The 27,628-nt window shown below is 64.4% G+C and overlaps 7 non-coding genes across 7 annotated transcripts; all 7 read right to left on the reverse strand.

Moving 5' to 3' along the window:
- Positions 1-3,040: 3,040 nt before the first annotated feature.
- Positions 3,041-3,159, reverse strand: LOC122709804. The gene has a single exon (XR_006345763.1). It is a non-coding gene; the product is annotated as a 5S ribosomal RNA (ribosomal RNA).
- Positions 3,160-6,645: 3,486 nt separating this feature from the next.
- On the reverse strand, positions 6,646-6,764 carry LOC122709807. Its single transcript, XR_006345765.1, has one exon. It is a non-coding gene; the product is annotated as a 5S ribosomal RNA (ribosomal RNA).
- A 3,490-nt stretch (positions 6,765-10,254) lies between these two features.
- Positions 10,255-10,373, reverse strand: LOC122709808. The gene has a single exon (XR_006345766.1). It is a non-coding gene; the product is annotated as a 5S ribosomal RNA (ribosomal RNA).
- Positions 10,374-13,867: 3,494 nt separating this feature from the next.
- Positions 13,868-13,986, reverse strand: LOC122709809. The gene has a single exon (XR_006345767.1). It is a non-coding gene; the product is annotated as a 5S ribosomal RNA (ribosomal RNA).
- Positions 13,987-17,468: 3,482 nt separating this feature from the next.
- Positions 17,469-17,587, reverse strand: LOC122709810. The gene has a single exon (XR_006345768.1). It is a non-coding gene; the product is annotated as a 5S ribosomal RNA (ribosomal RNA).
- Positions 17,588-21,073: 3,486 nt separating this feature from the next.
- LOC122709811 lies at positions 21,074-21,192 on the reverse strand. The gene has a single exon (XR_006345769.1). It is a non-coding gene; the product is annotated as a 5S ribosomal RNA (ribosomal RNA).
- Positions 21,193-24,674: 3,482 nt separating this feature from the next.
- LOC122709596 lies at positions 24,675-24,793 on the reverse strand. Its single transcript, XR_006345585.1, has one exon. It is a non-coding gene; the product is annotated as a 5S ribosomal RNA (ribosomal RNA).
- Positions 24,794-27,628: the final 2,835 nt, after the last annotated feature.

Below are 27,628 nucleotides of genomic sequence, written 5' to 3' on the forward strand. Positions count from 1 at the left end.
CGGCACCTGCCCGGTGCCCAAACCCACGGGGAGCCAGCAGCGCGGCCGACAGGAGCGCGTCAGCCCCGCCCCTTCGCCCTATCCAGGCCCCACTTGCCCCCACGCCGCCCGCCAAGCACAGGACCGTCCTGAGAGAGCAGACGGCCGACAGGCAGGCACACGGACAGACACACAAGACACTCGCCTCACGCACCCACGCCAAGTGAGACAAGCCGGCTGGCGCAAGCTCGTCAGCCAGAGCCAGGGCCCCAGCAACCTGTGAGAGGCCGGGGCCAGAGGAAGGGACTGGAGGCCGGGTGTCAGGAGACACAGAGGCAGAGAGAGACTGAGGTTCAGAGACAGACTCGAAGACAGGGAGAGGGAGATGCAGCCGGACAGACAGACGGGAGCGCGCGCGCACGCAGACACACACACACACACACACACACACACACACACACACAGAGGGAGACACAGCGACTGACGGACAGAAAACGGGAGGCAGACACGGGAGAGAGGATGGCATCCGATCCGAGACAGACACAATGGCACAGTCCCTGACCCACCTGAGAGAGAGGCCAGGCGGAAGAAGCAGCTTCCCCAAGGGAGGGGGCATCAGCCTTGGGCCCCGGGCCCCAGCTGCACGCGGTGCCCTGGGGCTGGCAGAGCCCCGTGGGATCCCCAAGACGTCTTGGCAGCCGAGGTCTCAAAGGTCCCCTTCGGCTTGGCTTCCTAATAAGGCAAGACCCAGCCCCCGCCCAAAGGCCAGAGCGTGAGTGTGTGAGAGTGTGTGCGTGAGAGTGTCAGGGGGCAAGGGTGTGGGCGGGCCGACTGGGGTCGGGGGTGGGGGGGGGGGGGGGGCGGGGGGGGGGGGGGAGGCCGGGGCGGGATACCCAGAATGGAGGGGGAAGGGTGTGGAGCGGGGGGGTTGCAGATCATGTGGGGTCCAAGCATACCGGACGGTCATCTTGTTTCTTGCAATCCGAATGCGGAGTGGCCCTCCGGCCTCTTGGAGGCAACCCAGGTCTGCGTTGGGAGTCGGGGCCCCGGTCATCCTCCCGCAGAGGGGCTATGGCCGTGGCGCTCCAAAAGTTGGCACGCTGCTACCCGCCATGCCCGCTGACTGGCTGGCCGGCTGGCCAAAGGCCCTGTTGGCTGGAAGATAGGCTACGGCTTGAGGGCGTTCGGGTCATATCTGGTTTTATTCCGATGGTGTGCCTCATCCTAATGTTACTTGGTTGATGATAGGAGACTCTCTGAGTGACACTATTTCCTTGCTTTTCAATGGATCCCTTTTGTTGCAGAACCTTTCCCTTGAAAGTGAAGGAACCTATGTCTGCACAGGCACTAATGCTCTTGCAAAGGCAAAAGCAATTCCGTCCTCCACTAGCTTGGTAAGCACCAAGTCCTTCTTGTCTTCAAGTGCTTCCTATAATACGTGCAAAGGAGGACCCGGTTTTGTGGATTCTGGAGTCAGGGAGTTAACAAGTGGACGTTACATGGTTTTAAGCATTGCTGTCACTGCCCACTTACAAACCGCCTCTAAATTTAACCCTCTGTCTTACCTGTTCTTCTCTCAGAAGGCTGTGACTGCCTTGCTGCTGCTTGTCTGCCTAAGAACCCACAATGAGATGTTAACTTTCTGCCCAGAATCAAGATCCTTCATACTCTGCCTCTGTGTGCATGCTTGTGTGCCACGTTGCTTCAGTCCTGCCTGCCTGACTGTTGTGACCCCATGGGCTGTAGCCCGCCAGGCTCCTCTTACTGTAGGAGCCTCCAGGCAAGCATGCTGAAGTAGGTTGTCATGTCGTCCTCCAGGGGATCTTCCCAACCCAGGTATCAAACCCACATCTCCTTCATTCCCTGCATGGGCAGACAGGTTCTTTACTGCTAGCACCACCTGGGAAGCGCATTCTGGCTCTACATCTCCTTAATTTATAACTAAACTCTGTTCTAGGCAACGCAGTTTCCCGCACTCTGATCCAACACCACACACACGCACACACACACAGAGGGAGACACAGCGACTGACGGACAGAAGACGGGAGGCAGACACAGGAGCGAGGATGGCATCCGATCCGAGACAGACACAGTGGCACAGTCCCTGACCCACCTCAGAGAGAGGCCAGGCTGAAGAAGCAGCTTCCCCAAGGGAGGGGGCGTCAGCCTTGGGCCCCGGGCCCCAGCTGCACGCGGTGCCCTGGGGCTGGCAGAGCCCCCCCCCCCCCACCGTGGCGTCCCCAAGACGTCTTGGCAGCCGAGGTCTCAAAGGTCCCCTTCGGCTTGGCTTCCTAAGGCAAGACCCAGCCCCCGCCCAAAGGCCAGAGGGTGAGTGTGTGAGAGTGTGTGTGCGAGTGTGTCAGGGGGCAAGGGTGTGGGCGGGCCGACTGGGGTCCAGGGGCATACCCAGAATGGAGGGCCGAGGGTGTGGAGGCCGTGGGTTGGGAAGCCTGTGTGGTTCTCTTGCTGTTTCTCTCTCCCTCTTTCTCCATCTCCCTTACCTGTGGTTTCTGGCTCCTGACCTGTCTCGGCGGCGGGGTGGGTGTGTGGGTGTGTGTGTGGGGGGTGTGTGTGTGTGTGTGTGTGAGCCCGCGGGAGAGCACGCGCAGTCGCGTGCGAGGATGGCACTAGGGTTGCGGGTGGGGCTGGGGCGTGGGGCAGCCGCCCCCCCCCCACCCCCCCAGGATTACCTGAGGCTTGCCTAGGGAGCCCCAGACGGAGACTGGAAGGTCATCTGGTTTTCTGGAAGCCGAAAGCGGAGGGGCTCTCGGGCCGCACGGAGGCAGCCCAGGTCTGTGGCGGGCGTCGGAGCCCGCCCCCCAGGCCCGGGTCACCCACCCGCGGAGGGGCTGGGGCCGGGGGGATCCAAGAGATGGGACGCCCGCTGCTGCCTGCGAGGGCCGCCGGCTGGAAGGCAGGCGACCGACGGCTGTGAGCGCGGTGGGGTGCGAGGGGCCAGGGTTGGGGCGGGGGCTTGCGGTGCAGGCCACGCCAGGGGTGGGGCTGGGGGAGGTGTGGGGCGGGAGAGGGGGCGGGGGCTAAAGGAGAGGGGAGGGCAAAAAGCCTACAGCACCCGGTATTCCCAGGCGGTCTCCCATCCAAGTACTAACCAGGCCCGACCCTGCTTAGCTTCCGAGATCAGACGAGATCGGGCGCGTTCAGGGTGGTATGGCCGTAGACGGAGGCGGCTGCCTCCAAGCGCCCTAAGAGCCCCGCGCCGCGCCGCGCCTCCCTTTCGCTGTGACCTGCCTGCCGGGCGGGCCAGCCGGCCGCACCTCTCCAGGGGCCGCGCGCTGTACCTGAGCCGGACGACCCGCCACCGGACTCCGGCCGGCCAGGGCCGGCAGCCCGGCGGCCGGCCGACGCCGCCCCGCCCCCGCTCACCATCCCCGTGCGTGCGTGCGGGGGCGGGACGGGCGCGGAGGTCTCGGCGCTCTCCCACCCCGGGCCTCTGCAGGCCCGCCCCCGCTGGGCGGCGCCCCCACCCCCAGCCCGTTCGCTGCACAGGGCCAGGTGGCCCCGGAGGTCTCTGGCTTCCGGGCCCGCCGCTGCCCGCCGCCCGCGGGCCTCTGAGCCTCCTCTGGGCCTCCTGCGCAGCCCAGCTGGAGCCCTGAGCGCCCATCCTGCCCGGCACCTGCCCGGTGCCCAAACCCACGGGGAGCCAGCAGCGCGGCCGACAGGAGCGCGTCAGCCCCGCCCCTTCGCCCTATCCAGGCCCCACTTGCCCCCACGCCGCCCGCCAAGCACAGGACCGTCCTGAGAGAGCAGACGGCCGACAGGCAGGCACACGGACAGACACACAAGACACTCGCCTCACGCACCCACGCCAAGTGAGACAAGCCGGCTGGCGCAAGCTCGTCAGCCAGAGCCAGGGCCCCAGCAACCTGTGAGAGGCCGGGGCCAGAGGAAGGGACTGGAGGCCGGGTGTCAGGAGACACAGAGGCAGAGAGAGACTGAGGTTCAGAGACAGACTCGAAGACAGGGAGAGGGAGATGCAGCCGGACAGACAGACGGGAGCGCGCGTGCACGCAGACACACACACACACACACACACACACACACACACACACACAGAGGGAGACACAGCGACTGACGGACAGAAAACGGGAGGCAGACACGGGAGAGAGGATGGCATCCGATCCGAGACAGACACAATGGCACAGTCCCTGACCCACCTGAGAGAGAGGCCAGGCGGAAGAAGCAGCTTCCCCAAGGGAGGGGGCATCAGCCTTGGGCCCCGGGCCCCAGCTGCACGCGGTGCCCTGGGGCTGGCAGAGCCCCGTGGGATCCCCAAGACGTCTTGGCAGCCGAGGTCTCAAAGGTCCCCTTCGGCTTGGCTTCCTAATAAGGCAAGACCCAGCCCCCGCCCAAAGGCCAGAGCGTGAGTGTGTGAGAGTGTGTGCGTGAGAGTGTCAGGGGGCAAGGGTGTGGGCGGGCCGACTGGGGTCGGGGGTGGGGGGGTGGGGGGGCGGGGAGGGGGGGGGAGGCCGGGGCGGGATACCCAGAATGGAGGGGGAAGGGTGTGGAGCTGGGGGGTTGCAGATCATGTGGGGTCCAAGCATACCGGACGGTCATCTTGTTTCTTGCAATCCGAATGCGGAGTGGCCCTCCGGCCTCTTGGAGGCAACCCAGGTCTGCGTTGGGAGTCGGGGCCCCGGTCATCCTCCCGCAGAGGGGCTATGGCCGTGGCGCTCCAAAAGTTGGCACGCTGCTACCCGCCATGCCCGCTGACTGGCTGGCCGGCTGGCCAAAGGCCCTGTTGGCTGGAAGATAGGCTACGGCTTGAGGGCGTTCGGGTCATATCTGGTTTTATTCCGATGGTGTGCCTCATCCTAATGTTACTTGGTTGATGATAGGAGACTCTCTGAGTGACACTATTTCCTTGCTTTTCAATGGATCCCTTTTGTTGCAGAACCTTTCCCTTGAAAGTGAAGGAACCTATGTCTGCACAGGCACTAATGCTCTTGCAAAGGCAAAAGCAATTCCGTCCTCCACTAGCTTGGTAAGCACCAAGTCCTTCTTGTCTTCAAGTGCTTCCTATAATACGTGCAAAGGAGGACCCGGTTTTGTGGATTCTGGAGTCAGGGAGTTAACAAGTGGACGTTACATGGTTTTAAGCATTGCTGTCACTGCCCACTTACAAACCGCCTCTAAATTTAACCCTCTGTCTTACCTGTTCTTCTCTCAGAAGGCTGTGACTGCCTTGCTGCTGCTTGTCTGCCTAAGAACCCACAATGAGGTGTTAACTTTCTGCCCAGAATCAAGATCCTTCATACTCTGCCTCTGTGTGCATGCTTGTGTGCCACGTTGCTTCAGTCCTGCCTGCCTGACTGTTGTGACCCCATGGGCTGTAGCCCGCCAGGCTCCTCTTACTGTAGGAGCCTCCAGGCAAGCATGCTGAAGTAGGTTGTCATGTCGTCCTCCAGGGGATCTTCCCAACCCAGGTATCAAACCCACATCTCCTTCATTCCCTGCATGGGCAGACAGGTTCTTTACTGCTAGCACCACCTGGGAAGCGCATTCTGGCTCTACATCTCCTTAATTTATAACTAAACTCTGTTCTAGGCAACGCAGTTTCCCGCACTCTGATCCAACACCACACACACGCACACACACACAGAGGGAGACACAGCGACTGACGGACAGAAGACGGGAGGCAGGCACAGGAGCGAGGATGGCATCCGATCCGAGACAGACACAGTGGCACAGTCCCTGACCCACCTCAGAGAGAGGCCAGGCTGAAGAAGCAGCTTCCCCAAGGGCGGGGGCGTCAGCCTTGGGCCCCGGGCCCCAGCTGCACGCGGTGCCCTGGGGCTGGCAGAGCCCCCCCCCCCCCCACCGTGGCGTCCCCAAGACGTCTTGGCAGCCGAGGTCTCAAAGGTCCCCTTCGGCTTGGCTTCCTAAGGCAAGACCCAGCCCCCGCCCAAAGGCCAGAGGGTGAGTGTGTGAGTGTGTGTGCGAGTGTGTCAGGGGGCAAGGGTGTGGGCGGGCCGACTGGGGTCCAGGGGCATACCCAGAATGGAGGGCCGAGGGTGTGGAGGCCGTGGGTTGGGAAGCCTGTGTGGTTCTCTTGCTGTTTCTCTCTCCCTCTTTCTCCATCTCCCTTACCTGTGGTTTCTGGCTCCTGACCTGTCTCGGCGGCGGGGTGGGTGTGTGGGTGTGTGTGTGGGGGGTGTGTGTGTGTGTGTGTGTGAGCCCGCGGGAGAGCACGCGCAGTCGCGTGCGAGGATGGCACTAGGGTTGCGGGTGGGGCTGGGGCGTGGGGCAGCCGCCCCCCCCCACCCCCCCAGGATTACCTGAGGCTTGCCTAGGGAGCCCCAGACGGAGACTGGAAGGTCATCTGGTTTTCTGGAAGCCGAAAGCGGAGGGGCTCTCGGGCCGCACGGAGGCAGCCCAGGTCTGTGGCGGGCGTCGGAGCCCGCCCCCCAGGCCCGGGTCACCCACCCGCGGAGGGGCTGGGGCCGGGGGGATCCAAGAGATGGGACGCCCGCTGCTGCCTGCGAGGGCCGCCGGCTGGAAGGCAGGCGACCGACGGCTGTGAGCGCGGTGGGGTGCGAGGGGCCAGGGTTGGGGCGGGGGCTTGCGGTGCAGGCCACGCCAGGGGTGGGGCTGGGGGAGGTGTGGGGCGGGAGAGGGGGCGGGGGCTAAAGGAGAGGGGAGGCAAAAAGCCTACAGCACCCGGTATTCCCAGGCGGTCTCCCATCCAAGTACTAACCAGGCCCGACCCTGCTTAGCTTCCGAGATCAGACGAGATCGGGCGCGTTCAGGGTGGTATGGCCGTAGACGGAGGCGGCTGCCTCCAAGCGCCCTAAGAGCCCCGCGCCGCGCCGCGCCTCCCTTTCGCTGTGACCTGCCTGCCGGGCGGGCCAGCCGGCCGCACCTCTCCAGGGGCCGCGCGCTGTACCTGAGCCGGACGACCCGCCACCGGACTCCGGCCGGCCAGGGCCGGCAGCCCGGCGGCCGGCCGACGCCGCCCCGCCCCCGCTCACCATCCCCGTGCGTGCGTGCGGGGGCGGGACGGGCGCGGAGGTCTCGGCGCTCTCCCACCCCGGGCCTCTGCAGGCCCGCCCCCGCTGGGCGGCGCCCCCACCCCCAGCCCGTTCGCTGCACAGGGCCAGGTGGCCCCGGAGGTCTCTGGCTTCCGGGCCCGCCGCTGCCCGCCGCCCGCGGGCCTCTGAGCCTCCTCTGGGCCTCCTGCGCAGCCCAGCTGGAGCCCTGAGCGCCCATCCTGCCCGGCACCTGCCCGGTGCCCAAACCCACGGGGAGCCAGCAGTGCGGCCGACAGGAGCGCGTCAGCCCCGCCCCTTCGCCCTATCCAGGCCCCACTTGCCCCCACGCCGCCCGCCAAGCACAGGACCGTCCTGAGAGAGCAGACGGCCGACAGGCAGGCACACGGACAGACACACAAGACACTCGCCTCACGCACCCACGCCAAGTGAGACAAGCCGGCTGGCGCAAGCTCGTCAGCCAGAGCCAGGGCCCCAGCAACCTGTGAGAGGCCGGGGCCAGAGGAAGGGACTGGAGGCCGGGTGTCAGGAGACACAGAGGCAGAGAGAGACTGAGGTTCAGAGACAGACTCGAAGACAGGGAGAGGGAGATGCAGCCGGACAGACAGACGGGAGCGCGCGCGCACGCAGACACACACACACACACACACACACACACACACACACACACACACAGGGACACACAGCGACTGACGGACAGAAAACGGGAGGCAGACACGGGAGAGAGGATGGCATCCGATCCGAGACAGACACAATGGCACAGTCCCTGACCCACCTGAGAGAGAGGCCAGGCGGAAGAAGCAGCTTCCCCAAGGGAGGGGGCATCAGCCTTGGGCCCCGGGCCCCAGCTGCACGCGGTGCCCTGGGGCTGGCAGAGCCCCGTAGGATCCCCAAGACGTCTTGGCAGCCGAGGTCTCAAAGGTCCCCTTCGGCTTGGCTTCCTAATAAGGCAAGACCCAGCCCCCGCCCAAAGGCCAGAGCGTGAGTGTGTGAGAGTGTGTGCGTGAGAGTGTCAGGGGGCAAGGGTGTGGGCGGGCCGACTGGGGTCGGGGGTGGGGGGGTGGGGGGGCGGGGAGGGGGGGGGGAGGCCGGGGCGGGATACCCAGAATGGAGGGGGAAGGGTGTGGAGCTGGGGGGTTGCAGATCATGTGGGGTCCAAGCATACCGGACGGTCATCTTGTTTCTTGCAATCCGAATGCGGAGTGGCCCTCCGGCCTCTTGGAGGCAACCCAGGTCTGCGTTGGGAGTCGGGGCCCCGGTCATCCTCCCGCAGAGGGGCTATGGCCGTGGCGCTCCAAAAGTTGGCACGCTGCTACCCGCCATGCCCGCTGACTGGCTGGCCGGCTGGCCAAAGGCCCTGTTGGCTGGAAGATAGGCTACGGCTTGAGGGCGTTCGGGTCATATCTGGTTTTATTCCGATGGTGTGCCTCATCCTAATGTTACTTGGTTGATGATAGGAGACTCTCTGAGTGACACTATTTCCTTGCTTTTCAATGGATCCCTTTTGTTGCAGAACCTTTCCCTTGAAAGTGAAGGAACCTATGTCTGCACAGGCACTAATGCTCTTGCAAAGGCAAAAGCAATTCCGTCCTCCACTAGCTTGGTAAGCACCAAGTCCTTCTTGTCTTCAAGTGCTTCCTATAATACGTGCAAAGGAGGACCCGGTTTTGTGGATTCTGGAGTCAGGGAGTTAACAAGTGGACGTTACATGGTTTTAAGCATTGCTGTCACTGCCCACTTACAAACCGCCTCTAAATTTAACCCTCTGTCTTACCTGTTCTTCTCTCAGAAGGCTGTGACTGCCTTGCTGCTGCTTGTCTGCCTAAGAACCCACAATGAGATGTTAACTTTCTGCCCAGAATCAAGATCCTTCATACTCTGCCTCTGTGTGCATGCTTGTGTGCCACGTTGCTTCAGTCCTGCCTGCCTGACTGTTGTGACCCCATGGGCTGTAGCCCGCCAGGCTCCTCTTACTGTAGGAGCCTCCAGGCAAGCATGCTGAAGTAGGTTGTCATGTCGTCCTCCAGGGGATCTTCCCAACCCAGGTATCAAACCCACATCTCCTTCATTCCCTGCATGGGCAGACAGGTTCTTTACTGCTAGCACCACCTGGGAAGCGCATTCTGGCTCTACATCTCCTTAATTTATAACTAAACTCTGTTCTAGGCAACGCAGTTTCCCGCACTCTGATCCAACACCACACACACGCACACACACACAGAGGGAGACACAGCGACTGACGGACAGAAGACGGGAGGCAGACACGGGAGCGAGGATGGCATCCGATCCGAGACAGACACAGTGGCACAGTCCCTGACCCACCTCAGAGAGAGGCCAGGCTGAAGAAGCAGCTTCCCCAAGGGACGGGGCGTCAGCCTTGGGCCCCGGGCCCCAGCTGCACGCGGTGCCCTGGGGCTGGCAGAGCCCCCCCCCCCCCCCCGTGGCGTCCCCAAGCCGGCTTGGCAGCCGAGGTCTCAAAGGTCCCCTTCGGCTTGGCTTCCTAAGGCAAGACCCAGCCCCCGCCCAAAGGCCAGAGGGTGAGTGTGTGAGAGTGTGTGTGCGAGTGTGTCAGGGGGCAAGGGTGTGGGCGGGCCGACTGGGGTCCAGGGGCATACCCAGAATGGAGGGCCGAGGGTGTGGAGGCCGTGGGTTGGGAAGCCTGTGTGGTTCTCTTGCTGTTTCTCTCTCCCTCTTTCTCCATCTCCCTTACCTGTGGTTTCTGGCTCCTGACCTGTCTCGGCGGCGGGGTGGGTGTGTGGGTGTGTGTGTGGGGGGGGTGTGTGTGTGTGTGTGTGAGCCCGCGGGAGAGCACGCGCAGTCGCGTGCGAGGATGGCACTAGGGTTGCGGGTGGGGCTGGGGCGTGGGGCAGCCGCCCCCCCCCACCCCCCCAGGATTACCTGAGGCTTGCCTAGGGAGCCCCAGACGGAGACTGGAAGGTCATCTGGTTTTCTGGAAGCCGAAAGCGGAGGGGCTCTCGGGCCGCACGGAGGCAGCCCAGGTCTGTGGCGGGCGTCGGAGCCCGCCCCCCAGGCCCGGGTCACCCACCCGCGGAGGGGCTGGGGCCGGGGGGATCCAAGAGATGGGACGCCCGCTGCTGCCTGCGAGGGCCGCCGGCTGGAAGGCAGGCGACCGACGGCTGTGAGCGCGGTGGGGTGCGAGGGGCCAGGGTTGGGGCGGGGGCTTGCGGTGCAGGCCACGCCAGGGGTGGGGCTGGGGGAGGTGTGGGGCGGGAGAGGGGGGGGGGGCTAAAGGAGAGGGGAGGCAAAAAGCCTACAGCACCCGGTATTCCCAGGCGGTCTCCCATCCAAGTACTAACCAGGCCCGACCCTGCTTAGCTTCCGAGATCAGACGAGATCGGGCGCGTTCAGGGTGGTATGGCCGTAGACGGAGGCGGCTGCCTCCAAGCGCCCTAAGAGCCCCGCGCCGCGCCGCGCCTCCCTTTCGCTGTGACCTGCCTGCCGGGCGGGCCAGCCGGCCGCACCTCTCCAGGGGCCGCGCGCTGTACCTGAGCCGGACGACCCGCCACCGGACTCCGGCCGGCCAGGGCCGGCAGCCCGGCGGCCGGCCGACGCCGCCCCGCCCCCGCTCACCATCCCCGTGCGTGCGTGCGGGGGCGGGACGGGCGCGGAGGTCTCGGCGCTCTCCCACCCCGGGCCTCTGCAGGCCCGCCCCCGCTGGGCGGCGCCCCCACCCCCAGCCCGTTCGCTGCACAGGGCCAGGTGGCCCCGGAGGTCTCTGGCTTCCGGGCCCGCCGCTGCCCGCCGCCCGCGGGCCTCTGAGCCTCCTCTGGGCCTCCTGCGCAGCCCAGCTGGAGCCCTGAGCGCCCATCCTGCCCGGCACCTGCCCGGTGCCCAAACCCACGGGGAGCCAGCAGTGCGGCCGACAGGAGCGCGTCAGCCCCGCCCCTTCGCCCTATCCAGGCCCCACTTGCCCCCACGCCGCCCGCCAAGCACAGGACCGTCCTGAGAGAGCAGACGGCCGACAGGCAGGCACACGGACAGACACACAAGACACTCGCCTCACGCACCCACGCCAAGTGAGACAAGCCGGCTGGCGCAAGCTCGTCAGCCAGAGCCAGGGCCCCAGCAACCTGTGAGAGGCCGGGGCCAGAGGAAGGGACTGGAGGCCGGGTGTCAGGAGACACAGAGGCAGAGAGAGACTGAGGTTCAGAGACAGACTCGAAGACAGGGAGAGGGAGATGCAGCCGGACAGACAGACGGGAGCGCGCGCGCACGCAGACACACACACACACACACACACACACACACACACACACACACACACAGAGGGAGACACAGCGACTGACGGACAGAAAACGGGAGGCAGACACGGGAGAGAGGATGGCATCCGATCCGAGACAGACACAATGGCACAGTCCCTGACCCACCTGAGAGAGAGGCCAGGCGGAAGAAGCAGCTTCCCCAAGGGAGGGGGCATCAGCCTTGGGCCCCGGGCCCCAGCTGCACGCGGTGCCCTGGGGCTGGCAGAGCCCCGTAGGATCCCCAAGACGTCTTGGCAGCCGAGGTCTCAAAGGTCCCCTTCGGCTTGGCTTCCTAATAAGGCAAGACCCAGCCCCCGCCCAAAGGCCAGAGCGTGAGTGTGTGAGAGTGTGTGCGTGAGAGTGTCAGGGGGCAAGGGTGTGGGCGGGCCGACTGGGGTCGGGGGTGGGGGGGTGGGGGGGCGGGGAGGGGGGGGGGAGGCCGGGGCGGGATACCCAGAATGGAGGGGGAAGGGTGTGGAGCTGGGGGGTTGCAGATCATGTGGGGTCCAAGCATACCGGACGGTCATCTTGTTTCTTGCAATCCGAATGCGGAGTGGCCCTCCGGCCTCTTGGAGGCAACCCAGGTCTGCGTTGGGAGTCGGAGCCCCGGTCATCCTCCCGCAGAGGGGCTATGGCCGTGGCGCTCCAAAAGTTGGCACGCTGCTACCCGCCATGCCCGCTGACTGGCTGGCCGGCTGGCCAAAGGCCCTGTTGGCTGGAAGATAGGCTACGGCTTGAGGGCGTTCGGGTCATATCTGGTTTTATTCCGATGGTGTGCCTCATCCTAATGTTACTTGGTTGATGATAGGAGACTCTCTGAGTGACACTATTTCCTTGCTTTTCAATGGATCCCTTTTGTTGCAGAACCTTTCCCTTGAAAGTGAAGGAACCTATGTCTGCACAGGCACTAATGCTCTTGCAAAGGCAAAAGCAATTCCGTCCTCCACTAGCTTGGTAAGCACCAAGTCCTTCTTGTCTTCAAGTGCTTCCTATAATACGTGCAAAGGAGGACCCGGTTTTGTGGATTCTGGAGTCAGGGAGTTAACAAGTGGACGTTACATGGTTTTAAGCATTGCTGTCACTGCCCACTTACAAACCGCCTCTAAATTTAACCCTCTGTCTTACCTGTTCTTCTCTCAGAAGGCTGTGACTGCCTTGCTGCTGCTTGTCTGCCTAAGAACCCACAATGAGATGTTAACTTTCTGCCCAGAATCAAGATCCTTCATACTCTGCCTCTGTGTGCATGCTTGTGTGCCACGTTGCTTCAGTCCTGCCTGCCTGACTGTTGTGACCCCATGGGCTGTAGCCCGCCAGGCTCCTCTTACTGTAGGAGCCTCCAGGCAAGCATGCTGAAGTAGGTTGTCATGTCGTCCTCCAGGGGATCTTCCCAACCCAGGTATCAAACCCACATCTCCTTCATTCCCTGCATGGGCAGACAGGTTCTTTACTGCTAGCACCACCTGGGAAGCGCATTCTGGCTCTACATCTCCTTAATTTATAACTAAACTCTGTTCTAGGCAACGCAGTTTCCCGCACTCTGATCCAACACCACACACACGCACACACACACAGAGGGAGACACAGCGACTGACGGACAGAAGACGGGAGGCAGACACGGGAGCGAGGATGGCATCCGATCCGAGACAGACACAGTGGCACAGTCCCTGACCCACCTCAGAGAGAGGCCAGGCTGAAGAAGCAGCTTCCCCAAGGGAGGGGGCGTCAGCCTTGGGCCCCGGGCCCCAGCTGCACGCGGTGCCCTGGGGCTGGCAGAGCCCGCCCCCCCCCACCGTGGCGTCCCCCAGACGTCTTGGCAGCCGAGGTCTCAAAGGGCCCCTTCGGCTTGGCTTCCTAAGGCAAGACCCAGCCCCCGCCCAAAGGCCAGAGGGTGAGTGTGTGAGAGTGTGTGTGCGAGTGTGTCAGGGGGCAAGGGTGTGGGCGGGCCGACTGGGGTCCAGGGGGATACCCAGAATGGAGGGCCGAGGGTGTGGAGGCCGTGGGTTGGGAAGCCTGTGTGGTTCTCTTGCTGTTTCTCTCTCCCTCTTTCTCCATCTCCCTTACCTGTGGTTTCAGGCTCCTGACCTGTCTCGGCGGCGGGGTGGGTGTGTGGGTGTGTGTGTGGGGGGGGTGTGTGTGTGTGTGTGTGAGCCCGCGGGAGGGCACGCGCAGTCGCGTGCGAGGATGGCACTAGGGTTGCGGGTGGGGCTGGGGCGTGGGGCAGCCGCCCCCCCCCACCCCCCCAGGATTACCTGAGGCTTGCCTAGGGAGCCCCAGACGGAGACTGGAAGGTCATCTGGTTTTCTGGAAGCCGAAAGCGGAGGGGCTCTCGGGCCGCACGGAGGCAGCCCAGGTCTGTGGCGGGCGTCGGAGCCCGCCCCCCAGGCCCGGGTCACCCACCCGCGGAGGGGCTGGGGCCGGGGGGATCCAAGAGATGGGACGCCCGCTGCTGCCTGCGAGGGCCGCCGGCTGGAAGGCAGGCGACCGACGGCTGTGAGCGCGGTGGGGTGCGAGGGGCCAGGGTTGGGGCGGGGGCTTGCGGTGCAGGCCACGCCAGGGGTGGGGCTGGGGGAGGTGTGGGGCGGGAGAGGGGGCGGGGGCTAAAGGAGAGGGGAGGCAAAAAGCCTACAGCACCCGGTATTCCCAGGCGGTCTCCCATCCAAGTACTAACCAGGCCCGACCCTGCTTAGCTTCCGAGATCAGACGAGATCGGGCGCGTTCAGGGTGGTATGGCCGTAGACGGAGGCGGCTGCCTCCAAGCGCCCTAAGAGCCCCGCGCCGCGCCGCGCCTCCCTTTCGCTGTGACCTGCCTGCCGGGCGGGCCAGCCGGCCGCACCTCTCCAGGGGCCGCGCGCTGTACCTGAGCCGGACGACCCGCCACCGGACTCCGGCCGGCCAGGGCCGGCAGCCCGGCGGCCGGCCGACGCCGCCCCGCCCCCGCTCACCATCCCCGTGCGTGCGTGCGGGGGCGGGACGGGCGCGGAGGTCTCGGCGCTCTCCCACCCCGGGCCTCTGCAGGCCCGCCCCCGCTGGGCGGCGCCCCCACCCCCAGCCCGTTCGCTGCACAGGGCCAGGTGGCCCCGGAGGTCTCTGGCTTCCGGGCCCGCCGCTGCCCGCCGCCCGCGGGCCTCTGAGCCTCCTCTGGGCCTCCTGCGCAGCCCAGCTGGAGCCCTGAGCGCCCATCCTGCCCGGCACCTGCCCGGTGCCCAAACCCACGGGGAGCCAGCAGCGCGGCCGACAGGAGCGCGTCAGCCCCGCCCCTTCGCCCTATCCAGGCCCCACTTGCCCCCACGCCGCCCGCCAAGCACAGGACCGTCCTGAGAGAGCAGACGGCCGACAGGCAGGCACACGGACAGACACACAAGACACTCGCCTCACGCACCCACGCCAAGTGAGACAAGCCGGCTGGCGCAAGCTCGTCAGCCAGAGCCAGGGCCCCAGCAACCTGTGAGAGGCCGGGGCCAGAGGAAGGGACTGGAGGCCGGGTGTCAGGAGACACAGAGGCAGAGAGAGACTGAGGTTCAGAGACAGACTCGAAGACAGGGAGAGGGAGATGCAGCCGGACAGACAGACGGGAGCGCGCGCGCACGCAGACACACACACACACACACACACACACACACACACACAGAGGGAGACACAGCGACTGACGGACAGAAAACGGGAGGCAGACACGGGAGAGAGGATGGCATCCGATCCGAGACAGACACAATGGCACAGTCCCTGACCCACCTGAGAGAGAGGCCAGGCGGAAGAAGCAGCTTCCCCAAGGGAGGGGGCATCAGCCTTGGGCCCCGGGCCCCAGCTGCACGCGGTGCCCTGGGGCTGGCAGAGCCCCGTGGGATCCCCAAGACGTCTTGGCAGCCGAGGTCTCAAAGGTCCCCTTCGGCTTGGCTTCCTAATAAGGCAAGACCCAGCCCCCGCCCAAAGGCCAGAGCGTGAGTGTGTGAGAGTGTGTGCGTGAGAGTGTCAGGGGGCAAGGGTGTGGGCGGGCCGACTGGGGTCGGGGGTGGGGGGGTGGGGGGGCGGGGAGGGGGGGGGAGGCCGGGGCGGGATACCCAGAATGGAGGGGGAAGGGTGTGGAGCTGGGGGGTTGCAGATCATGTGGGGTCCAAGCATACCGGACGGTCATCTTGTTTCTTGCAATCCGAATGCGGAGTGGCCCTCCGGCCTCTTGGAGGCAACCCAGGTCTGCGTTGGGAGTCGGGGCCCCGGTCATCCTCCCGCAGAGGGGCTATGGCCGTGGCGCTCCAAAAGTTGGCACGCTGCTACCCGCCATGCCCGCTGACTGGCTGGCCGGCTGGCCAAAGGCCCTGTTGGCTGGAAGATAGGCTACGGCTTGAGGGCGTTCGGGTCATATCTGGTTTTATTCCGATGGTGTGCCTCATCCTAATGTTACTTGGTTGATGATAGGAGACTCTCTGAGTGACACTATTTCCTTGCTTTTCAATGGATCCCTTTTGTTGCAGAACCTTTCCCTTGAAAGTGAAGGAACCTATGTCTGCACAGGCACTAATGCTCTTGCAAAGGCAAAAGCAATTCCGTCCTCCACTAGCTTGGTAAGCACCAAGTCCTTCTTGTCTTCAAGTGCTTCCTATAATACGTGCAAAGGAGGACCCGGTTTTGTGGATTCTGGAGTCAGGGAGTTAACAAGTGGACGTTACATGGTTTTAAGCATTGCTGTCACTGCCCACTTACAAACCGCCTCTAAATTTAACCCTCTGTCTTACCTGTTCTTCTCTCAGAAGGCTGTGACTGCCTTGCTGCTGCTTGTCTGCCTAAGAACCCACAATGAGGTGTTAACTTTCTGCCCAGAATCAAGATCCTTCATACTCTGCCTCTGTGTGCATGCTTGTGTGCCACGTTGCTTCAGTCCTGCCTGCCTGACTGTTGTGACCCCATGGGCTGTAGCCCGCCAGGCTCCTCTTACTGTAGGAGCCTCCAGGCAAGCATGCTGAAGTAGGTTGTCATGTCGTCCTCCAGGGGATCTTCCCAACCCAGGTATCAAACCCACATCTCCTTCATTCCCTGCATGGGCAGACAGGTTCTTTACTGCTAGCACCACCTGGGAAGCGCATTCTGGCTCTACATCTCCTTAATTTATAACTAAACTCTGTTCTAGGCAACGCAGTTTCCCGCACTCTGATCCAACACCACACACACGCACACACACACAGAGGGAGACACAGCGACTGACGGACAGAAGACGGGAGGCAGACACAGGAGCGAGGATGGCATCCGATCCGAGACAGACACAGTGGCACAGTCCCTGACCCACCTCAGAGAGAGGCCAGGCTGAAGAAGCAGCTTCCCCAAGGGAGGGGGCGTCAGCCTTGGGCCCCGGGCCCCAGCTGCACGCGGTGCCCTGGGGCTGGCAGAGCCCCCCCCCCCCCCACCGTGGCGTCCCCAAGACGTCTTGGCAGCCGAGGTCTCAAAGGTCCCCTTCGGCTTGGCTTCCTAAGGCAAGACCCAGCCCCCGCCCAAAGGCCAGAGGGTGAGTGTGTGAGTGTGTGTGCGAGTGTGTCAGGGGGCAAGGGTGTGGGCGGGCCGACTGGGGTCCAGGGGCATACCCAGAATGGAGGGCCGAGGGTGTGGAGGCCGTGGGTTGGGAAGCCTGTGTGGTTCTCTTGCTGTTTCTCTCTCCCTCTTTCTCCATCTCCCTTACCTGTGGTTTCTGGCTCCTGACCTGTCTCGGCGGCGGGGTGGGTGTGTGGGTGTGTGTGTGGGGGGTGTGTGTGTGTGTGTGTGTGAGCCCGCGGGAGAGCACGCGCAGTCGCGTGCGAGGATGGCACTAGGGTTGCGGGTGGGGCTGGGGCGTGGGGCAGCCGCCCCCCCCCCCCCCCCCAGGATTACCTGAGGCTTGCCTAGGGAGCCCCAGACGGAGACTGGAAGGTCATCTGGTTTTCTGGAAGCCGAAAGCGGAGGGGCTCTCGGGCCGCACGGAGGCAGCCCAGGTCTGTGGCGGGCGTCGGAGCCCGCCCCCCAGGCCCGGGTCACCCACCCGCGGAGGGGCTGGGGCCGGGGGGATCCAAGAGATGGGACGCCCGCTGCTGCCTGCGAGGGCCGCCGGCTGGAAGGCAGGCGACCGACGGCTGTGAGCGCGGTGGGGTGCGAGGGGCCAGGGTTGGGGCGGGGGCTTGCGGTGCAGGCCACGCCAGGGGTGGGGCTGGGGGAGGTGTGGGGCGGGAGAGGGGGCGGGGGCTAAAGGAGAGGGGAGGCAAAAAGCCTACAGCACCCGGTATTCCCAGGCGGTCTCCCATCCAAGTACTAACCAGGCCCGACCCTGCTTAGCTTCCGAGATCAGACGAGATCGGGCGCGTTCAGGGTGGTATGGCCGTAGACGGAGGCGGCTGCCTCCAAGCGCCCTAAGAGCCCCGCGCCGCGCCGCGCCTCCCTTTCGCTGTGACCTGCCTGCCGGGCGGGCCAGCCGGCCGCACCTCTCCAGGGGCCGCGCGCTGTACCTGAGCCGGACGACCCGCCACCGGACTCCGGCCGGCCAGGGCCGGCAGCCCGGCGGCCGGCCGACGCCGCCCCGCCCCCGCTCACCATCCCCGTGCGTGCGTGCGGGGGCGGGACGGGCGCGGAGGTCTCGGCGCTCTCCCACCCCGGGCCTCTGCAGGCCCGCCCCCGCTGGGCGGCGCCCCCACCCCCAGCCCGTTCGCTGCACAGGGCCAGGTGGCCCCGGAGGTCTCTGGCTTCCGGGCCCGCCGCTGCCCGCCGCCCGCGGGCCTCTGAGCCTCCTCTGGGCCTCCTGCGCAGCCCAGCTGGAGCCCTGAGCGCCCATCCTGCCCGGCACCTGCCCGGTGCCCAAACCCACGGGGAGCCAGCAGTGCGGCCGACAGGAGCGCGTCAGCCCCGCCCCTTCGCCCTATCCAGGCCCCACTTGCCCCCACGCCGCCCGCCAAGCACAGGACCGTCCTGAGAGAGCAGACGGCCGACAGGCAGGCACACGGACAGACACACAAGACACTCGCCTCACGCACCCACGCCAAGTGAGACAAGCCGGCTGGCGCAAGCTCGTCAGCCAGAGCCAGGGCCCCAGCAACCTGTGAGAGGCCGGGGCCAGAGGAAGGGACTGGAGGCCGGGTGTCAGGAGACACAGAGGCAGAGAGAGACTGAGGTTCAGAGACAGACTCGAAGACAGGGAGAGGGAGATGCAGCCGGACAGACAGACGGGAGCGCGCGCGCACGCAGACACACACACACACACACACACACACACACACACACACACAGGGAGACACAGCGACTGACGGACAGAAAACGGGAGGCAGACACGGGAGAGAGGATGGCATCCGATCCGAGACAGACACAATGGCACAGTCCCTGACCCACCTGAGAGAGAGGCCAGGCGGAAGAAGCAGCTTCCCCAAGGGAGGGGGCATCAGCCTTGGGCCCCGGGCCCCAGCTGCACGCGGTGCCCTGGGGCTGGCAGAGCCCCGTAGGATCCCCAAGACGTCTTGGCAGCCGAGGTCTCAAAGGTCCCCTTCGGCTTGGCTTCCTAATAAGGCAAGACCCAGCCCCCGCCCAAAGGCCAGAGCGTGAGTGTGTGAGAGTGTGTGCGTGAGAGTGTCAGGGGGCAAGGGTGTGGGCGGGCCGACTGGGGTCGGGGGGGGGGGGGGGGGGGGGGCGGGGAGGGGGGGGGGAGGCCGGGGCGGGATACCCAGAATGGAGGGGGAAGGGTGTGGAGCTGGGGGGTTGCAGATCATGTGGGGTCCAAGCATACCGGACGGTCATCTTGTTTCTTGCAATCCGAATGCGGAGTGGCCCTCCGGCCTCTTGGAGGCAACCCAGGTCTGCGTTGGGAGTCGGGGCCCCGGTCATCCTCCCGCAGAGGGGCTATGGCCGTGGCGCTCCAAAAGTTGGCACGCTGCTACCCGCCATGCCCGCTGACTGGCTGGCCGGCTGGCCAAAGGCCCTGTTGGCTGGAAGATAGGCTACGGCTTGAGGGCGTTCGGGTCATATCTGGTTTTATTCCGATGGTGTGCCTCATCCTAATGTTACTTGGTTGATGATAGGAGACTCTCTGAGTGACACTATTTCCTTGCTTTTCAATGGATCCCTTTTGTTGCAGAACCTTTCCCTTGAAAGTGAAGGAACCTATGTCTGCACAGGCACTAATGCTCTTGCAAAGGCAAAAGCAATTCCGTCCTCCACTAGCTTGGTAAGCACCAAGTCCTTCTTGTCTTCAAGTGCTTCCTATAATACGTGCAAAGGAGGACCCGGTTTTGTGGATTCTGGAGTCAGGGAGTTAACAAGTGGACGTTACATGGTTTTAAGCATTGCTGTCACTGCCCACTTACAAACCGCCTCTAAATTTAACCCTCTGTCTTACCTGTTCTTCTCTCAGAAGGCTGTGACTGCCTTGCTGCTGCTTGTCTGCCTAAGAACCCACAATGAGATGTTAACTTTCTGCCCAGAATCAAGATCCTTCATACTCTGCCTCTGTGTGCATGCTTGTGTGCCACGTTGCTTCAGTCCTGCCTGCCTGACTGTTGTGACCCCATGGGCTGTAGCCCGCCAGGCTCCTCTTACTGTAGGAGCCTCCAGGCAAGCATGCTGAAGTAGGTTGTCATGTCGTCCTCCAGGGGATCTTCCCAACCCAGGTATCAAACCCACATCTCCTTCATTCCCTGCATGGGCAGACAGGTTCTTTACTGCTAGCACCACCTGGGAAGCGCATTCTGGCTCTACATCTCCTTAATTTATAACTAAACTCTGTTCTAGGCAACGCAGTTTCCCGCACTCTGATCCAACACCACACACACGCACACACACACAGAGGGAGACACAGCGACTGACGGACAGAAGACGGGAGGCAGACACGGGAGCGAGGATGGCATCCGATCCGAGACAGACACAGTGGCACAGTCCCTGACCCACCTCAGAGAGAGGCCAGGCTGAAGAAGCAGCTTCCCCAAGGGACGGGGCGTCAGCCTTGGGCCCCGGGCCCCAGCTGCACGCGGTGCCCTGGGGCTGGCAGAGCCCCCCCCCCCCACCGTGGCGTCCCCAAGACGTCTTGGCAGCCGAGGTCTCAAAGGTCCCCTTCGGCTTGGCTTCCTAAGGCAAGACCCAGCCCCCGCCCAAAGGCCAGAGGGTGAGTGTGTGAGAGTGTGTGTGCGAGTGTGTCAGGGGGCAAGGGTGTGGGCGGGCCGACTGGGGTCCAGGGGGATACCCAGAATGGAGGGCCGAGGGTGTGGAGGCCGTGGGTTGGGAAGCCTGTGTGGTTCTCTTGCTGTTTCTCTCTCCCTCTTTCTCCATCTCCCTTACCTGTGGTTTCAGGCTCCTGACCTGTCTCGGCGGCGGGGTGGGTGTGTGGGTGTGTGTGTGGGGGGTGTGTGTGTGTGTGTGTGTGAGCCCGCGGGAGAGCACGCGCAGTCGCGTGCGAGGATGGCACTAGGGTTGCGGGTGGGGCTGGGGCGTGGGGCAGCCGCCCCCCCCCCCCCCCCCAGGATTACCTGAGGCTTGCCTAGGGAGCCCCAGACGGAGACTGGAAGGTCATCTGGTTTTCTGGAAGCCGAAAGCGGAGGGGCTCTCGGGCCGCACGGAGGCAGCCCAGGTCTGTGGCGGGCGTCGGAGCCCGCCCCCCAGGCCCGGGTCACCCACCCGCGGAGGGGCTGGGGCCGGGGGGATCCAAGAGATGGGACGCCCGCTGCTGCCTGCGAGGGCCGCCGGCTGGAAGGCAGGCGACCGACGGCTGTGAGCGCGGTGGGGTGCGAGGGGCCAGGGTTGGGGCGGGGGCTTGCGGTGCAGGCCACGCCAGGGGTGGGGCTGGGGGAGGTGTGGGGCGGGAGAGGGGGCGGGGGCTAAAGGAGAGGGGAGGCAAAAAGCCTACAGCACCCGGTATTCCCAGGCGGTCTCCCATCCAAGTACTAACCAGGCCCGACCCTGCTTAGCTTCCGAGATCAGACGAGATCGGGCGCGTTCAGGGTGGTATGGCCGTAGACGGAGGCGGCTGCCTCCAAGCGCCCTAAGAGCCCCGCGCCGCGCCGCGCCTCCCTTTCGCTGTGACCTGCCTGCCGGGCGGGCCAGCCGGCCGCACCTCTCCAGGGGCCGCGCGCTGTACCTGAGCCGGACGACCCGCCACCGGACTCCGGCCGGCCAGGGCCGGCAGCCCGGCGGCCGGCCGACGCCGCCCCGCCCCCGCTCACCATCCCCGTGCGTGCGTGCGGGGGCGGGACGGGCGCGGAGGTCTCGGCGCTCTCCCACCCCGGGCCTCTGCAGGCCCGCCCCCGCTGGGCGGCGCCCCCACCCCCAGCCCGTTCGCTGCACAGGGCCAGGTGGCCCCGGAGGTCTCTGGCTTCCGGGCCCGCCGCTGCCCGCCGCCCGCGGGCCTCTGAGCCTCCTCTGGGCCTCCTGCGCAGCCCAGCTGGAGCCCTGAGCGCCCATCCTGCCCGGCACCTGCCCGGTGCCCAAACCCACGGGGAGCCAGCAGCGCGGCCGACAGGAGCGCGTCAGCCCCGCCCCTTCGCCCTATCCAGGCCCCACTTGCCCCCACGCCGCCCGCCAAGCACAGGACCGTCCTGAGAGAGCAGACGGCCGACAGGCAGGCACACGGACAGACACACAAGACACTCGCCTCACGCACCCACGCCAAGTGAGACAAGCCGGCTGGCGCAAGCTCGTCAGCCAGAGCCAGGGCCCCAGCAACCTGTGAGAGGCCGGGGCCAGAGGAAGGGACTGGAGGCCGGGTGTCAGGAGACACAGAGGCAGAGAGAGACTGAGGTTCAGAGACAGACTCGAAGACAGGGAGAGGGAGATGCAGCCGGACAGACAGACGGGAGCGCGCGCGCACGCAGACACACACACACACACACACACACACACACACACACAGAGGGAGACACAGCGACTGACGGACAGAAAACGGGAGGCAGACACGGGAGAGAGGATGGCATCCGATCCGAGACAGACACAATGGCACAGTCCCTGACCCACCTGAGAGAGAGGCCAGGCGGAAGAAGCAGCTTCCCCAAGGGAGGGGGCATCAGCCTTGGGCCCCGGGCCCCAGCTGCACGCGGTGCCCTGGGGCTGGCAGAGCCCCGTGGGATCCCCAAGACGTCTTGGCAGCCGAGGTCTCAAAGGTCCCCTTCGGCTTGGCTTCCTAATAAGGCAAGACCCAGCCCCCGCCCAAAGGCCAGAGCGTGAGTGTGTGAGAGTGTGTGCGTGAGAGTGTCAGGGGGCAAGGGTGTGGGCGGGCCGACTGGGGTCGGGGGTGGGGGGGTGGGGGGGCGGGGAGGGGGGGGGAGGCCGGGGCGGGATACCCAGAATGGAGGGGGAAGGGTGTGGAGCTGGGGGGTTGCAGATCATGTGGGGTCCAAGCATACCGGACGGTCATCTTGTTTCTTGCAATCCGAATGCGGAGTGGCCCTCCGGCCTCTTGGAGGCAACCCAGGTCTGCGTTGGGAGTCGGGGCCCCGGTCATCCTCCCGCAGAGGGGCTATGGCCGTGGCGCTCCAAAAGTTGGCACGCTGCTACCCGCCATGCCCGCTGACTGGCTGGCCGGCTGGCCAAAGGCCCTGTTGGCTGGAAGATAGGCTACGGCTTGAGGGCGTTCGGGTCATATCTGGTTTTATTCCGATGGTGTGCCTCATCCTAATGTTACTTGGTTGATGATAGGAGACTCTCTGAGTGACACTATTTCCTTGCTTTTCAATGGATCCCTTTTGTTGCAGAACCTTTCCCTTGAAAGTGAAGGAACCTATGTCTGCACAGGCACTAATGCTCTTGCAAAGGCAAAAGCAATTCCGTCCTCCACTAGCTTGGTAAGCACCAAGTCCTTCTTGTCTTCAAGTGCTTCCTATAATACGTGCAAAGGAGGACCCGGTTTTGTGGATTCTGGAGTCAGGGAGTTAACAAGTGGACGTTACATGGTTTTAAGCATTGCTGTCACTGCCCACTTACAAACCGCCTCTAAATTTAACCCTCTGTCTTACCTGTTCTTCTCTCAGAAGGCTGTGACTGCCTTGCTGCTGCTTGTCTGCCTAAGAACCCACAATGAGGTGTTAACTTTCTGCCCAGAATCAAGATCCTTCATACTCTGCCTCTGTGTGCATGCTTGTGTGCCACGTTGCTTCAGTCCTGCCTGCCTGACTGTTGTGACCCCATGGGCTGTAGCCCGCCAGGCTCCTCTTACTGTAGGAGCCTCCAGGCAAGCATGCTGAAGTAGGTTGTCATGTCGTCCTCCAGGGGATCTTCCCAACCCAGGTATCAAACCCACATCTCCTTCATTCCCTGCATGGGCAGACAGGTTCTTTACTGCTAGCACCACCTGGGAAGCGCATTCTGGCTCTACATCTCCTTAATTTATAACTAAACTCTGTTCTAGGCAACGCAGTTTCCCGCACTCTGATCCAACACCACACACACGCACACACACACAGAGGGAGACACAGCGACTGACGGACAGAAGACGGGAGGCAGACACAGGAGCGAGGATGGCATCCGATCCGAGACAGACACAGTGGCACAGTCCCTGACCCACCTCAGAGAGAGGCCAGGCTGAAGAAGCAGCTTCCCCAAGGGAGGGGGCGTCAGCCTTGGGCCCCGGGCCCCAGCTGCACGCGGTGCCCTGGGGCTGGCAGAGCCCCCCCCCCCCCCACCGTGGCGTCCCCAAGACGTCTTGGCAGCCGAGGTCTCAAAGGTCCCCTTCGGCTTGGCTTCCTAAGGCAAGACCCAGCCCCCGCCCAAAGGCCAGAGGGTGAGTGTGTGAGTGTGTGTGCGAGTGTGTCAGGGGGCAAGGGTGTGGGCGGGCCGACTGGGGTCCAGGGGCATACCCAGAATGGAGGGCCGAGGGTGTGGAGGCCGTGGGTTGGGAAGCCTGTGTGGTTCTCTTGCTGTTTCTCTCTCCCTCTTTCTCCATCTCCCTTACCTGTGGTTTCTGGCTCCTGACCTGTCTCGGCGGCGGGGTGGGTGTGTGGGTGTGTGTGTGGGGGGTGTGTGTGTGTGTGTGTGTGAGCCCGCGGGAGAGCACGCGCAGTCGCGTGCGAGGATGGCACTAGGGTTGCGGGTGGGGCTGGGGCGTGGGGCAGCCGCCCCCCCCCACCCCCCCAGGATTACCTGAGGCTTGCCTAGGGAGCCCCAGACGGAGACTGGAAGGTCATCTGGTTTTCTGGAAGCCGAAAGCGGAGGGGCTCTCGGGCCGCACGGAGGCAGCCCAGGTCTGTGGCGGGCGTCGGAGCCCGCCCCCCAGGCCCGGGTCACCCACCCGCGGAGGGGCTGGGGCCGGGGGGATCCAAGAGATGGGACGCCCGCTGCTGCCTGCGAGGGCCGCCGGCTGGAAGGCAGGCGACCGACGGCTGTGAGCGCGGTGGGGTGCGAGGGGCCAGGGTTGGGGCGGGGGCTTGCGGTGCAGGCCACGCCAGGGGTGGGGCTGGGGGAGGTGTGGGGCGGGAGAGGGGGCGGGGGCTAAAGGAGAGGGGAGGCAAAAAGCCTACAGCACCCGGTATTCCCAGGCGGTCTCCCATCCAAGTACTAACCAGGCCCGACCCTGCTTAGCTTCCGAGATCAGACGAGATCGGGCGCGTTCAGGGTGGTATGGCCGTAGACGGAGGCGGCTGCCTCCAAGCGCCCTAAGAGCCCCGCGCCGCGCCGCGCCTCCCTTTCGCTGTGACCTGCCTGCCGGGCGGGCCAGCCGGCCGCACCTCTCCAGGGGCCGCGCGCTGTACCTGAGCCGGACGACCCGCCACCGGACTCCGGCCGGCCAGGGCCGGCAGCCCGGCGGCCGGCCGACGCCGCCCCGCCCCCGCTCACCATCCCCGTGCGTGCGTGCGGGGGCGGGACGGGCGCGGAGGTCTCGGCGCTCTCCCACCCCGGGCCTCTGCAGGCCCGCCCCCGCTGGGCGGCGCCCCCACCCCCAGCCCGTTCGCTGCACAGGGCCAGGTGGCCCCGGAGGTCTCTGGCTTCCGGGCCCGCCGCTGCCCGCCGCCCGCGGGCCTCTGAGCCTCCTCTGGGCCTCCTGCGCAGCCCAGCTGGAGCCCTGAGCGCCCATCCTGCCCGGCACCTGCCCGGTGCCCAAACCCACGGGGAGCCAGCAGTGCGGCCGACAGGAGCGCGTCAGCCCCGCCCCTTCGCCCTATCCAGGCCCCACTTGCCCCCACGCCGCCCGCCAAGCACAGGACCGTCCTGAGAGAGCAGACGGCCGACAGGCAGGCACACGGACAGACACACAAGACACTCGCCTCACGCACCCACGCCAAGTGAGACAAGCCGGCTGGCGCAAGCTCGTCAGCCAGAGCCAGGGCCCCAGCAACCTGTGAGAGGCCGGGGCCAGAGGAAGGGACTGGAGGCCGGGTGTCAGGAGACACAGAGGCAGAGAGAGACTGAGGTTCAGAGACAGACTCGAAGACAGGGAGAGGGAGATGCAGCCGGACAGACAGACGGGAGCGCGCGCGCACGCAGACACACACACACACACACACACACACACACACACACACACAGGGAGACACAGCGACTGACGGACAGAAAACGGGAGGCAGACACGGGAGAGAGGATGGCATCCGATCCGAGACAGACACAATGGCACAGTCCCTGACCCACCTGAGAGAGAGGCCAGGCGGAAGAAGCAGCTTCCCCAAGGGAGGGGGCATCAGCCTTGGGCCCCGGGCCCCAGCTGCACGCGGTGCCCTGGGGCTGGCAGAGCCCCGTAGGATCCCCAAGACGTCTTGGCAGCCGAGGTCTCAAAGGTCCCCTTCGGCTTGGCTTCCTAATAAGGCAAGACCCAGCCCCCGCCCAAAGGCCAGAGCGTGAGTGTGTGAGAGTGTGTGCGTGAGAGTGTCAGGGGGCAAGGGTGTGGGCGGGCCGACTGGGGTCGGGGGTGGGGGGGTGGGGGGGCGGGGAGGGGGGGGGGAGGCCGGGGCGGGATACCCAGAATGGAGGGGGAAGGGTGTGGAGCTGGGGGGTTGCAGATCATGTGGGGTCCAAGCATACCGGACGGTCATCTTGTTTCTTGCAATCCGAATGCGGAGTGGCCCTCCGGCCTCTTGGAGGCAACCCAGGTCTGCGTTGGGAGTCGGGGCCCCGGTCATCCTCCCGCAGAGGGGCTATGGCCGTGGCGCTCCAAAAGTTGGCACGCTGCTACCCGCCATGCCCGCTGACTGGCTGGCCGGCTGGCCAAAGGCCCTGTTGGCTGGAAGATAGGCTACGGCTTGAGGGCGTTCGGGTCATATCTGGTTTTATTCCGATGGTGTGCCTCATCCTAATGTTACTTGGTTGATGATAGGAGACTCTCTGAGTGACACTATTTCCTTGCTTTTCAATGGATCCCTTTTGTTGCAGAACCTTTCCCTTGAAAGTGAAGGAACCTATGTCTGCACAGGCACTAATGCTCTTGCAAAGGCAAAAGCAATTCCGTCCTCCACTAGCTTGGTAAGCACCAAGTCCTTCTTGTCTTCAAGTGCTTCCTATAATACGTGCAAAGGAGGACCCGGTTTTGTGGATTCTGGAGTCAGGGAGTTAACAAGTGGACGTTACATGGTTTTAAGCATTGCTGTCACTGCCCACTTACAAACCGCCTCTAAATTTAACCCTCTGTCTTACCTGTTCTTCTCTCAGAAGGCTGTGACTGCCTTGCTGCTGCTTGTCTGCCTAAGAACCCACAATGAGATGTTAACTTTCTGCCCAGAATCAAGATCCTTCATACTCTGCCTCTGTGTGCATGCTTGTGTGCCACGTTGCTTCAGTCCTGCCTGCCTGACTGTTGTGACCCCATGGGCTGTAGCCCGCCAGGCTCCTCTTACTGTAGGAGCCTCCAGGCAAGCATGCTGAAGTAGGTTGTCATGTCGTCCTCCAGGGGATCTTCCCAACCCAGGTATCAAACCCACATCTCCTTCATTCCCTGCATGGGCAGACAGGTTCTTTACTGCTAGCACCACCTGGGAAGCGCATTCTGGCTCTACATCTCCTTAATTTATAACTAAACTCTGTTCTAGGCAACGCAGTTTCCCGCACTCTGATCCAACACCACACACACGCACACACACACAGAGGGAGACACAGCGACTGACGGACAGAAGACGGGAGGCAGACACGGGAGCGAGGATGGCATCCGATCCGAGACAGACACAGTGGCACAGTCCCTGACCCACCTCAGAGAGAGGCCAGGCTGAAGAAGCAGCTTCCCCAAGGGACGGGGCGTCAGCCTTGGGCCCCGGGCCCCAGCTGCACGCGGTGCCCTGGGGCTGGCAGAGCCCCCCCCCCCCCCCCGTGGCGTCCCCAAGACGTCTTGGCAGCCGAGGTCTCAAAGGTCCCCTTCGGCTTGGCTTCCTAAGGCAAGACCCAGCCCCCGCCCAAAGGCCAGAGGGTGAGTGTGTGAGAGTGTGTGTGCGAGTGTGTCAGGGGGCAAGGGTGTGGGCGGGCCGACTGGGGTCCAGGGGCATACCC

The sequence above is a fragment of the Cervus elaphus genome, chromosome 15 (genome assembly GCF_910594005.1).
Source record: "Cervus elaphus chromosome 15, mCerEla1.1, whole genome shotgun sequence".
Classification (NCBI taxonomy): Eukaryota; Metazoa; Chordata; class Mammalia; order Artiodactyla; family Cervidae; genus Cervus; species Cervus elaphus.